This window comes from Aptenodytes patagonicus, chromosome 2 (assembly GCF_965638725.1).
Source record: "Aptenodytes patagonicus chromosome 2, bAptPat1.pri.cur, whole genome shotgun sequence".
Classification (NCBI taxonomy): domain Eukaryota; kingdom Metazoa; phylum Chordata; class Aves; order Sphenisciformes; family Spheniscidae; genus Aptenodytes; species Aptenodytes patagonicus.
The window spans coordinates 118,023,233-118,034,909 of NC_134950.1; positions in this window are offsets into that span (position 1 = coordinate 118,023,233).

The window sequence follows — 11,677 nt, forward strand, 5'->3', positions numbered from 1 at the left end:
GTCTTCTGTAAGTCCCGTTTTCAAGGAGAAGCACTGGACTCAATGAAGGGCAGAACCCAAGGTGTAAGCCCACTCTCTTTTTCCAGTTGCCAAGTACACGCCAGGCACTACTACCTAGCTTTACCTCGCAGGTTCCTGCATAGTTTGTGGGGTTAGATGGGACTATAAAACAGCTGGGGCTATTTTATTTACTCCATGGTGAATAATCCCTTTCAAGTGGTACCAGTGACAAATTCAGCTGATGGAAATAGTGTTCACGCTTGGGAGAAGCATAAGCCAAGACAGAGTTCTCTTCAGACTTTATTCTCCTCCATCTCATGTCTGGTTTTGGAGATTCACTGGGTACCACTTTATGAGGGTGTTACTACAGTCCCAGAGTTGGAGCTCCAGAGTCTCCGAGTCGGGGAGAGTGCAGGGCACACACCATCTTGCTTTCTTACAGATCTGCTGAGTTCAAAAGAGGTTTTTGGATTAGACATATAAAAAGACAAGCTGCCCATACCAAGCCACTTGCAAACTGTTGTCAGGGAGCAGCAGCTCTCTTCATGGCCCAAGACCTCCAGCATCTCCATGTGGGCTCTGACTCCAGGCAGCCAAAGCCCCTGGACATGTGGAGAGACACGTTCACGGCTCTGACAGTCCTCACCGCCACTGGAAGGACGAGGGAAGAATTATTTAAAATAACCTCTTGGCCATTTCCATTCCCTTTGCCTTCTTTAATGCTTTACTGCAAGGTGAGGCAACCCTCCATCATATCACACCCAGACATTCAGTGACACTGTGTTTGTACTATAGACTGCTACTTTATGTTTTACTCCATCAGATGTTTCTGTCCCTCTCAATGAGCCATGATCTTATTTTCATATTCCTTTAGTTAATCTATTTTCCATGTCATAACAGTTTTTTAAGCAAAAGCAAACTGAAATATTAGGGATATTTACTCATCTCTAACACAGCCTCAGTGTAATTATATATGTATTTTCTACTGAAGCTGAGATGACTGTATTACCAGTGTCCCTCATGGGTACGTGTGTGGAAAATATCATCACCGTTACATTTTAATTGTGTTTGTTCAAATTTCAGTAGAATTTCTCCCTCTAAAAACAGCTTCTTCTTATTTCAGATGCGCATTTTTTTCCAAATATTGAAAAAGAGATTTCCAAAGCAAAACACTAAGCAGCCTGAAGTCCTGTCTAAGTAGCACCCTCTAGTGTAAACATGCTACTATTGCAGAAAAGAGTTCATGTTACTGTATAGCTTTTTTTCAGGTGAATGACATGGAAAGTAAAGAGAAAAAAAAATCATGAACTCATCTGAAACCCATTTCATATCCTTAGGTCTTTCCTTGTTTAGCAAAGCATATAGGCTATGCTTAAATTGGAGCACCTACTTTAGTTTTAAAAACTTTAAGGTAATTTTGTAGGTAACATGCTTGACCTTCCTTATGCATCATTTATGATTTATTTTGTGTGTCCTCTACAGTTTCATTTATTTAACATATGAGAATAAGATGACAAGAATGGGGTCAGAAAATGATCATCTGTTGAGCTTACAGCATACTGAGTCTTCAAAAAAAGGAACTAGAGCTGTTAGAACACTTTTTTTGGTGAAAAATGTTTTTTCAACAAGAATCTCCTAATTTTTCCATCTTTCAGAAAATTATTTCAAGAATATAAAATGTGATACAATTTGTCTGGTGAAACTGCTGATGTGACTATGCAATGACTCTGTTTGCATTATGCTGCAGAATTGCAAGCAAGTCTCAGGTACTGTAAATTAACATCAAGGTCTAAATTAACATAATGGCACTTAAGTACTCTCAGGCCCTTTGCTTCATTTCAGAATTTTTATGTCAGCAAATGGTACAGCTGTACCATATGGATAAAGAAAGAAAAGCATGTGTTTTATAACTGAGACACAAAAGAAGGAAGTCTAATTCCCCTTCTCTTGTGAAAATCACTCAGGAGACCTAAATGAAAGGTCCTGAGAAACTTTTCGTGATTTAGTGATACAAATGCAATATTATGCTAAGAAAACTGTGAACACAGTAAATCTTTTCAGAGTGCATGACAGGCAAATGTTTCTTAACTCCCACAGCCTTGTAAAAATGCAGAGTTCAACCACCCAGAGATTTTTACTGAAACTGAGTCCACTTGACAACTGTCTCTTGTTGTTAATGAAAGATGAGTTTTGTCTCATTCCTCATTTTTCCATTTGAATATATTTTCTCTTCTGTCTTTTCCTCCTGTTTTCTTTCTTATCCTCCCTTGATATTTGCCATTCACCACTTTTCTATTTTTTTAATTCTTTCTTCCCATAATGTTTTTGCTTTTCCCTCCAGCTTCGATTCCTGTGTGGTTTTCCCTCAGTTGCTCCTCACATGAGATGGTGCATTTCAGCTCTGACAACAGTTAACACTAATCCATCCATGTCATCATACGGTAATTTAACATAGAATATAAATGATGGTGTGCTTTTCCAACCTTTAATATAAATGGTGTCTTCAGTGAGCCAGCGTTTTCTTGAGAACCTCCCATATTTTGCAAGTGACAAGTGACGGAACAATTGAAATTCACAGTTTGAAATTCATTCTGTACATTCTGAAAATGGAGCATATTTTCCCCCAGCAAATGTCCAGTTTAAAGGATTTTCCCTCCAACCACACTTGCCAAGGCAGAGTAATAGATGAAGCCTTTTGGTACAATAAAGCACAAACCCAGCTGAAAGTTAGACAGTAATGGCTACGGGGTCTCACATTCTTTTAGTCTGGTTGAGCTGGTTATCAATTTCTTACTCGGGCTACTGGAAGAGAGACTTGTGCTCTGAGCATTGCTAATTTAAATCCATGTCACACATTGGGTTACTTACTCATGAAACCTGTCTTATTCCTGACATAAATATATTCCTTTACTGGATAACGTCAGCCTAAGTTGCCTCTGTGATTATCATAGGAGCTGACAAAAGCAGTATAATCACTTTTGGCTTGGCACAGAGAACAGATCCTAAATGCTGCCCATCAAAATGTTTCTCATTATGTAATATTTGCAATAGAAAATAGAGATTAATCCAAACTGCTGTGTTTTGCCATACTATGGACCAGTCCTTCTATTGATTGTTTGTGGGTGAAATTGCCTTCTCCCAGGCCAAGTCTCTGGCATGCTAGGATATTCAAGAGGATCCGAGGGCACAATTTGGTCTTCATTTCAGAATCACGGAGGAAAGGATGGGTATTATATTCTTACTGCTCTTCTGTAGTGCCGGATTCCCTTAAACAGGGGTCCTGGTGTGGGGCTTGTGAAGAGGGGATTTCTTACAGCCTGGCTTCATCTTAGGCACCCAGACACGGAGAGTCAGACCTGCACCATATGTCCTCCCGGATCCACTGGAGGCAAAAAGATGGTGGGCTAGAGGAAAGGGATGTCCATGCTGGTGGCAGAGTCCTCAGGAAGCTCTGCAAGGGCTGTCTCCTTGCCTCTTCGCCAAGGTTAAACCCACTGTCTGAAGTCACTGGGAAGAATTAATTCTAATGGGACTACAGTCCAGAAAAAATGGTGCACAACACTGTGTACTAGACTATACATTTCCTTCTCCTCTCTATGGCATCCTACGCAATCACACTACCAGTGTGAAATGAGTATCAGAATCATGACAGCTCTCCAACTGATTAGTGGAAGAGTGCATTTTCTGGTAAAAAATGCCTTTTGAAGGTAAATCTAAACTACAGGGAATACTACAATGTGCTGTATTATAATGCACTGTATTACCATGCAATAGATTGAACCTGCTTGCAAGGGCAAGACAGGTGAGCATCAACTTTCACTTTCAATTATTCAGCTGTGAATAAAAGGAAATTACAAGTCGGAAAATAGTATTTTTCTCTAAATGGCAGGATTACTGAGATTTTTCTGTGAATCAAAGGAAGCATCTTGCTCATCGCTCCTTTGGAATCAGGATCGCGAACTCAATTTCTCAGCAGAAAGTTTTAGGAAATACTCTCTGAGGATTACAGAATGGAGCTATACAGTGGACTACACTGGGATCAGCATTTTCACCTTCAATATTTTACATTTATGATTGTATCAGTATTGATAAGGAAGCCAGAGCTACAAAACTTTGGCTAGTGCTCTCCTTATTAGTTAAAAAGTGCTCCATTCTTAATAAAGTACTAATGCAAACTTCTATAACCTTCTGAAAATGAAAATACACCTCTGAAAACAGTCAATATGCTTTAAAAATTTTTGAAGGAAAAACTTGGGAAAGTAAGAACGTTTTTCTTGCCATGTTAAAAGACAAATGACTGGCTTCCGTGCCCGTGCTCTCAATTCCCATGAAAACTGCAAGCCAGCAAAAACCATTCCCCAAGTGCTTTGTATTGTGTTATTTATTGTTACAGAAGGGATTACTTTTCATTAGCTTACCCCTGGCAAGAAGAAATCTTAAACCATATCACGTGGGTTGAGGAGACAGTGAAGCATGTGATTCATAATTTTTGAATGCAAAAGGCTGGCATAAAATATAATGCTGTTCAGCAGGCAGAGCCGGCTCATTGTTCTGCTGGTTTCAAGATGGCATTCCTTTCTTTCCCTCTCTTTTTCTTTATGCCTTCAGATTGTGAAACATCCGCTGATTTTTTCCGTAAGTTGCAAATAGTTTTATTAATTTATTAAGAAAAAAATAACCCTGACTGGAAATTCCATTGCTACAGGCTGTACCCCCCACCATTATGCAGACAACAGATCTTGTAGCCATTTTATAGCACCACTCCTGAAAAAGACTGACTTTCTTTGGCTCTTTGGAGCAATAAAAGGATAAGATATATTTACTGTCCATTGCTTTTCTGGAAGACAGACGTAACCCCTTGAGGAGATAAGAAACTAAGCATTCTGTTTCTTTCTAGCAGGGCCCCACTGAGTCTGGATCAAAATGATGAAGAAATTATTGGCTCTGTAGAGACCAAAAGGAAAGGACATTTGTCACATGCATGTTGCATTGACGTTTTAAGCAGTTACACACTCCTAGGAACCTCAATTTTATTTTTCACAATATACTTTATAGAAATATTTTTTACAAGGAATTTATTTTACAGAATAAAGCATGATTATTTCCTTCTTTTTTAATATTAAATAGCAGATGAGATTATTCTGTACACTAACAGCGCAGCTAATACCATTTTCGTTGGCCCCCAAGCCGAGCATCATGCACTATGCCGTATCATTTGAAAGACGACAGCAATGGATGGAGCCATGTTTGGAAATGCACCAATGATAGCTGGAGCCGCACTGTATAAATCTCAGATCCACATGTAAAGCAGAAAGCATGTTTAAATTGCAGTAATTCTGTTATATTTAAAGGGCTCAAATTGTGCATGACTTTTCTTCCTTTAGGATGGCAGGAGAAAGAAAAGACTGAATGGCAATTCTCTCTTTTTATTTTCTGCTGACAACTTTGAGCTCCATATTGGCTATTTTGTCTTCTGGTATTTGCCTGCATTGGTTCTCTACTGCTCCATTAAAGGAATGTTTCTGTAATTTCCCAGTGATAGCTATACCTAGTTTCTCTCAAAGGAAATAAAGCCTTTCCTCTCTTATCACTGTACAGGCTGGTTCATAGATTATGAATGAGTGATGAGTCCCACCTGATAAGTCCCCGTTATCAGCCTGGTGCGTGAGCAAGTTCTGATGCTGGACCTCAGGCTGCTCCCACCCACGTTTATCTGAGAACAGCGCAGGGACAATTGTTGGCCAGGGTGTCCAATCCTGAAGATTTCTTCAGGAAGGGATTATTTGATATTGTATTTTTAGATTCTGCTGCACGCTGATGCCATGCTGTTTGCAAATAAGGCATTTGAAAGATTTTCTAATGAGGGATGATTAAAAGAGTGTGGTTTGTTTAGCAAGGCAAAGTAAAGGTTGGAAGAAGAAATGACTGCTGCCTATAAATAATCCAAGAGGCAAGAAGCACAGCACTAGGGAAGAAGGGCATTCATACACAGTGATGAACACTATTTGCATAAAAGCAAAAAGGTATAAAGGGGTGCCAATATGTATGGATAGACTGGAAATTTGACGAGGTTTAGTCATTTGAGCAGTCAGGCCTATAGCAGCCTCCCTGGGGAACAGCAGAGACAAAAAACCAAGCTGTATTTGCAATTGCATTCAACACATTTACAGGAAGGGAGTTTGAGATGGCGCCCAGATAGCAAGGACTGGATCTGGGCACCCGATGGGTCTCTGCCAATTCAGCATCCTTAACACTTGCACATTGAGGTCTATCAGTGAAACAGAGAACGTCCCGAGAAGGGGACAGGGGGAGGAACTGGTGGGTGAGGTTTGATGAGACCATGGACTATAACGCAAGTAGAAACATGAAAGCCATGAGAAGGAGCTGTGACTTTCATAACTGCACTCGGGTAAGTATCCTCTCCGTTCACAGAATAACATTAAATATCATGTTTTCCTGTCAATGACAGCTGAAAAATGAAGTTTCAGATGAAAAAGGCTTGGGGAACACTCCTACTGAGCAGCTGCAGCAAGATGCGGAGTCAACCAGGCAGTATTGCTCTACTTGCCTGTAAAGGAGGTAAAAGCCTCCGTTTTCTTTAAAAAAGAAACACAGTTTGCGCCCGGCCGGGCTGACGAAGAGGAAGGGAAAGTGATAGGGCCGCCATGGCTGGATGCAGTCCCTGCACGCAACACACGCAGGGGTCAGACCCAGAGCCCGGGGGTGCAGCACGCGAAGCCAGGCCTGCTCCCAGAACCGGGAAAGGGAGCGCCAGCCCGCAGCGCCGCGCAGAGGAGCCCGGCGGCGGTGCGCTGCGGTGCGGCCCGGATCAGGCCCCTGCACCCCTTCCCCCCCCGCCCTCTCCCTCACAGGGCGGGCAGCCTGCGAGGGGGAGGGAGAGCAGGGCAGGCTGCTGTCGGATTGGATAGCGCTCCTGTCAATCAATGCCCGCTGCGGCGCGGGGCGGAACGTTGTGCGCACGCGCGCGCCACCCTCCGCCCGCCGTGCCTGCCTCGGACACGGCAGGGGCGGGGCGGGGCGGGGCGGGGCACGCGCCCTTGGGTGGCACGTCACTGCGCGGCGGGCGTGGGAGAGCGGCCGGGCACGCGCGGCGGCTTGCCACGCCTGTCGCGCGCGCACCGCCTCGCGCATGCGCAGCTGAGGCGGGCGCTGAAATTCAAATCTGAGGAGCGGTTGGGGTGGTGGTTCTGCCACTCTCGGCGGCCTGAGGCGGCAGCAGCAGCAGCAGCAGCAGCAGCAGCAGCAGCAGCAGCAGCAGCAGCAGCAGCAGCGATGGACCCGTTCACTGAGGTGAGGGCACGGCGTGGGCCGGCCCCCGAGTCGTGAGCTGTCGAGGGGGCGCACCTGGGGCTTGATCCGGGGCGAGTTGTCAGGGGCGGGGGTCGCAGGAACAGAGGGCGGCAAGGGCCGGTCGGGGTCCGCAGGGGAGGTGCTTCTTGTGGCCGCGCTGTTGGGGCGGAATAGTTTCTCCCAGCCCTGGCTCCTGGCTAAGGCCTGTCAGCGTCCCCCGTCGCTCCTTACGTTATTCCGGGGGTTCGTGGGCTTGCAGAGAGCCTCTTTCTCTGCAACGGGGAGACAGGTCTCCTTGCCACCTCTCTCTGCGCCCTCGTCTTGCTCGTACCTCCAACACGGCAGCCGCTCAGCTATTTGTGGGGTGTCAGGTCTCTTCCAGGAGAGGACAGAGGTTATTCATGCAAGGGGTTGCAACGGAGAGGACCTTTTCTAAACCGGGCTGATACTTGACTGCGTTTCCTAGCGCTTTAGTGTTTGCCTTTCATGTGCGTCTGGCAGATAAGATTTTCGGCTGAAACAGGGACACTGGGAGCTAATGGGAGTGGTATTGACACACGTTGTGCCTGCCATATCTAAAGGTCGAGCGTGAAGTTTGCCCAAAGCAGCGACCATCTGATTAAAAATGTGTCCTCTTTGACATTATTGCCACCTGTGATTGGTCATTTTCATTTGCAGGCACAGTTCCTCTTTTTTTAAAAAAAAAAAACCTAGTAGTCAGTTGTTAGGGTGGATTTGCACATGCGTGTGAGTTTTACAGTGGCAAAATTGTAACAAAATGAGTGGAATTGACCGGTTTGAATCTGTATGACAGTTGGAGGTTTCTTCAAGATGCTGTACTGCACTCTAATTTTGTGTGTGACAGATGTAAAGCTGTGGAGCTGTCTTGTGACTGCTTTGAGAAATGCCTTAGTAAAAATGGCCTTCATTCTACAGCCTGCCTAAACAAAAACCTGAACTACTTAAAAAAAAAAATCCAAATCGAACACATTGGTGAAATAGTGTCTTCTCCCCTTGAAAACAATCTGTATCTTAAATTGACATACTTTCAATAAATTGAGTGCCCAAAAAAGGCGACTGTACAGATCTGATTTTAAAAGCTGAACATAAGGTACTGATCTGAACATATTTACTAAATGTGTTATGCCAAGGCAGCTTTACCCTACCCCCATGTAAAGGCTTGCTAAGTATAAACACGTAAAACCTCCTTCCTTAATTGGTAGTGAGTGACATGATCTGACTAGTCTTAAATAAACTTCAAGTCCGGACTACTGAATCAAGTTTAAAATGGTTTTGCATGCTGGGAAATATTCCAACCTCAACACGCCCTTTTTGTAGATAACTGACTTTGAAAAGCTATGACCAACTGCGAGGCCAATCCTTAGAGTAAATTTCATTCAAATGTTAGCTAGTATTGCAGGATACCCGAAATGTTGCCTTATCAAGAATGTTTATGCTGTGGAGGACACTCCACTCTTGTGTAAAAATCTGACCAATATTAGTGGATTAATATTGAAGTTTAGTAACTTTCCTCAAAAAAGTTTTCTGAAAAGGAAGCTTTTTACCACCTACTATGCAGCATTTATGTTCTGATTTTTTTTTCTTTTAATATAACCTTTCCTTAGCTTAACTATTTTCAGATAATCTTTGTCTACAAATTACCATGCTCTGTTACTTGCAGGGAACTGGTGAGGCATTGTAAATGTTGATTTTGTAAAGCAGTGTAATTTGTGCCTTAATTGGCCAAAGCATGCTGTTAATTCAGTGTTTGCTGATCACTTTACAGTAACATACTTTGTCCTGGTCTCACTGAATTTAAGCTCAAATAAATCTTGCTGTATGATTTGAAAGCATTTCACTGAATCTGACAGTTCTGAAATAATGTTTCTTTTGATTAATCTTACAGGCAAAAACTAATAATCTTCTGACTCAACCAAATTATTAATACAGAACGCACTGAGGAGATAGTGCAGTGGATAACTTTTTAGGATCACAATGAACATACTATTTGTGACTTTCAGTTTATAGCTGATTGTATAATTTACCTTTCTTGCACAAAAGTCTTTGTTTGGTACTGCAGAATGTTAGAAATAGTCTAGGTTATTTTGTATTTTGAAGTACTTATTAACGTTCATAGAGCAAAGTATGGTTTCCTAGCATGGAGGATGACCAAAGAGAAATAAGTGATGCAGTTGCTGAGGGAAAATTTTGCATATGTGAAGTTTGAAGTTATCTGTTCCTTCAATGTCATGGATAAATTTGCTCCCTTTGCTGCATTCTGCTAGTAAAGCAGGGTAGTTTGTGACTCAATTTCTTGAGTTATCTTCTCTAATGCTGCTAAATACGTACTTTAAAGCATACATTTTTTAAAAGCAAGATTGTCCATCAGCATTTAAAGTGGGAAGGCCTTTTCTGATTTTTAGAATGTGCTTTTGCAACACAAACGGTGATCTTCTAACTGCAACTTAGTAGTTCTCAGACTCCTAGATGTAATGAAATAGGTATGTCCTACTCTGAAACTTGGGCTGTCATCAGAACACTTGGAGAACGTACTTGTAGCAAATACCCTGCTGATGAACTTGAAAAGTAAGTCTGAAGTTGTGGTGACTGGCTTACTCATCGTGTGTAACAGCAGAGTTTGAATTACAGCAGTTGCGTGGAAAACTTGAGATACAAAAAGCCAATAGGAGCTGGAGTTCAACAACAGAGGCGTGCATTCTTGGGAAGTGACATCCTATTTGTAACAACTGAAACTCCATTTTACTGAACTAACAAAACAGAAAGGAATGTGACTGCATTTGAATAGAACTGTAGGAATACTGTCGTGGAAGATATACTCAACTTCGCTCAAGAACAGTTAATTTATATAGCCTTTTAAGATTTTTATTTATGTGGGTATTACCTGCACTTTTGTGCAGGTAGCTCTGCCTTTTGGAGGTTGAAGTAAGGAAACTTGACTTGTGGATACAACTGGCCATGGAACTTGCATTGAAGGCACTCCTGGCATTTCATGTGTTGTGTGTGTCTCCCCCCTCCCCCCCCTTTTTTTTTCTTTTATTTCAAAATCATCCTCCTCTTTGGAAGTTAAAGAAGCTGATTTTTGCTTTCACAATAAACTGTTGAGATTGACATTCTATTTGTCCTGCGTTGCCCTACAATGGAACATTGTTTAAGACTTCAGCCTTAGACAGTTAAAAATGTGAAATGTGTATTTAATTGCTGTGCAACAGGATAGATAATGCCTGGCACAGTTCTCTCAATAATTTATGTGCCACCAAACAAGTGCAGTTTATATGCTTCCCTTTAAAGGCCACTAGTTCAATTGCACAATTTCTTGTCTCAAAGTGCTTAAAACCTAGATCAAAGGAGTAATTAAGTATCCTTTAGATGTGATCAAATTGAGTGATAATGATCTATGAATGCAGTATTTTAAAAAAAAAAAGCAACATATTTCAAACTTGGATGCTATAAGGAATCACTTTCTACTAGTGTGGAGCATTTACTAAAACAGCTGTTTTGTATGGAATATGATCACAGTACTCAAATTTCCAACGGATAGGGAATGAAAGAGAATGTTGTTAGATAGCTTACTTGGTATATCTTTATATGTTCTTTTGTATACAGATATATTGTGATTAAATAGCCTGTTTATTAAGACAACTAGTTATAACATCAGTCTATTCTTCTTAAAACTTAAGCTTGAGGAACAGAAATTTACCTTTTGATTTAGAAGGTGTAATAGCAACAATTTTTTTTAATACTAACAGCCATGCATTTAATTTGTTGAATTTTTTTTTATGACCACTTGGCAATCACTTCAATGTTGTTTATTTTGTTAGAGGGTTAGTGCCAATCAGGTGACTTGACCATATGCTTTAGCAATGTGTCAAAAAAACCTATTAGCAAGACTTGACAGTTCAAGAGTGTCATGTGGTGATTCACTAAAAAATGTAATTACTTTTTCAAACATTTCTGACTACTTCAGGGTCTGTAGAAGCCTCTCTTCTTTTTTTAATTTTGCCATTGCTTGTGTCTCTTAAGCCTGGTTTCCTTTGAAAGCCAAGCTAATGGGAGATACTAGTTGATCTAATGACCGGACCTTTGGAACCTACCGGTTAGCTTCACCTCTTCCTAATAAAAGAGTAGGTGTCTCAAACTTAACTGCTTCTACAATTTTCATGAAAGTTTGTGGCTAGGTGAAAAGACCCAAACCATTGCCTCTGAAGAAAATGCTGCAGCCTGTTATCTGTCTGGTAGGCCAAAGAACTTCAGATAACCTGCAAACATGTACTGACCAGCCAGATAGCAAGAAGGTAGCTTGGAATGTGCTATGGTGCGAGCTACCTTTTATCTAACAGGTGCTTGC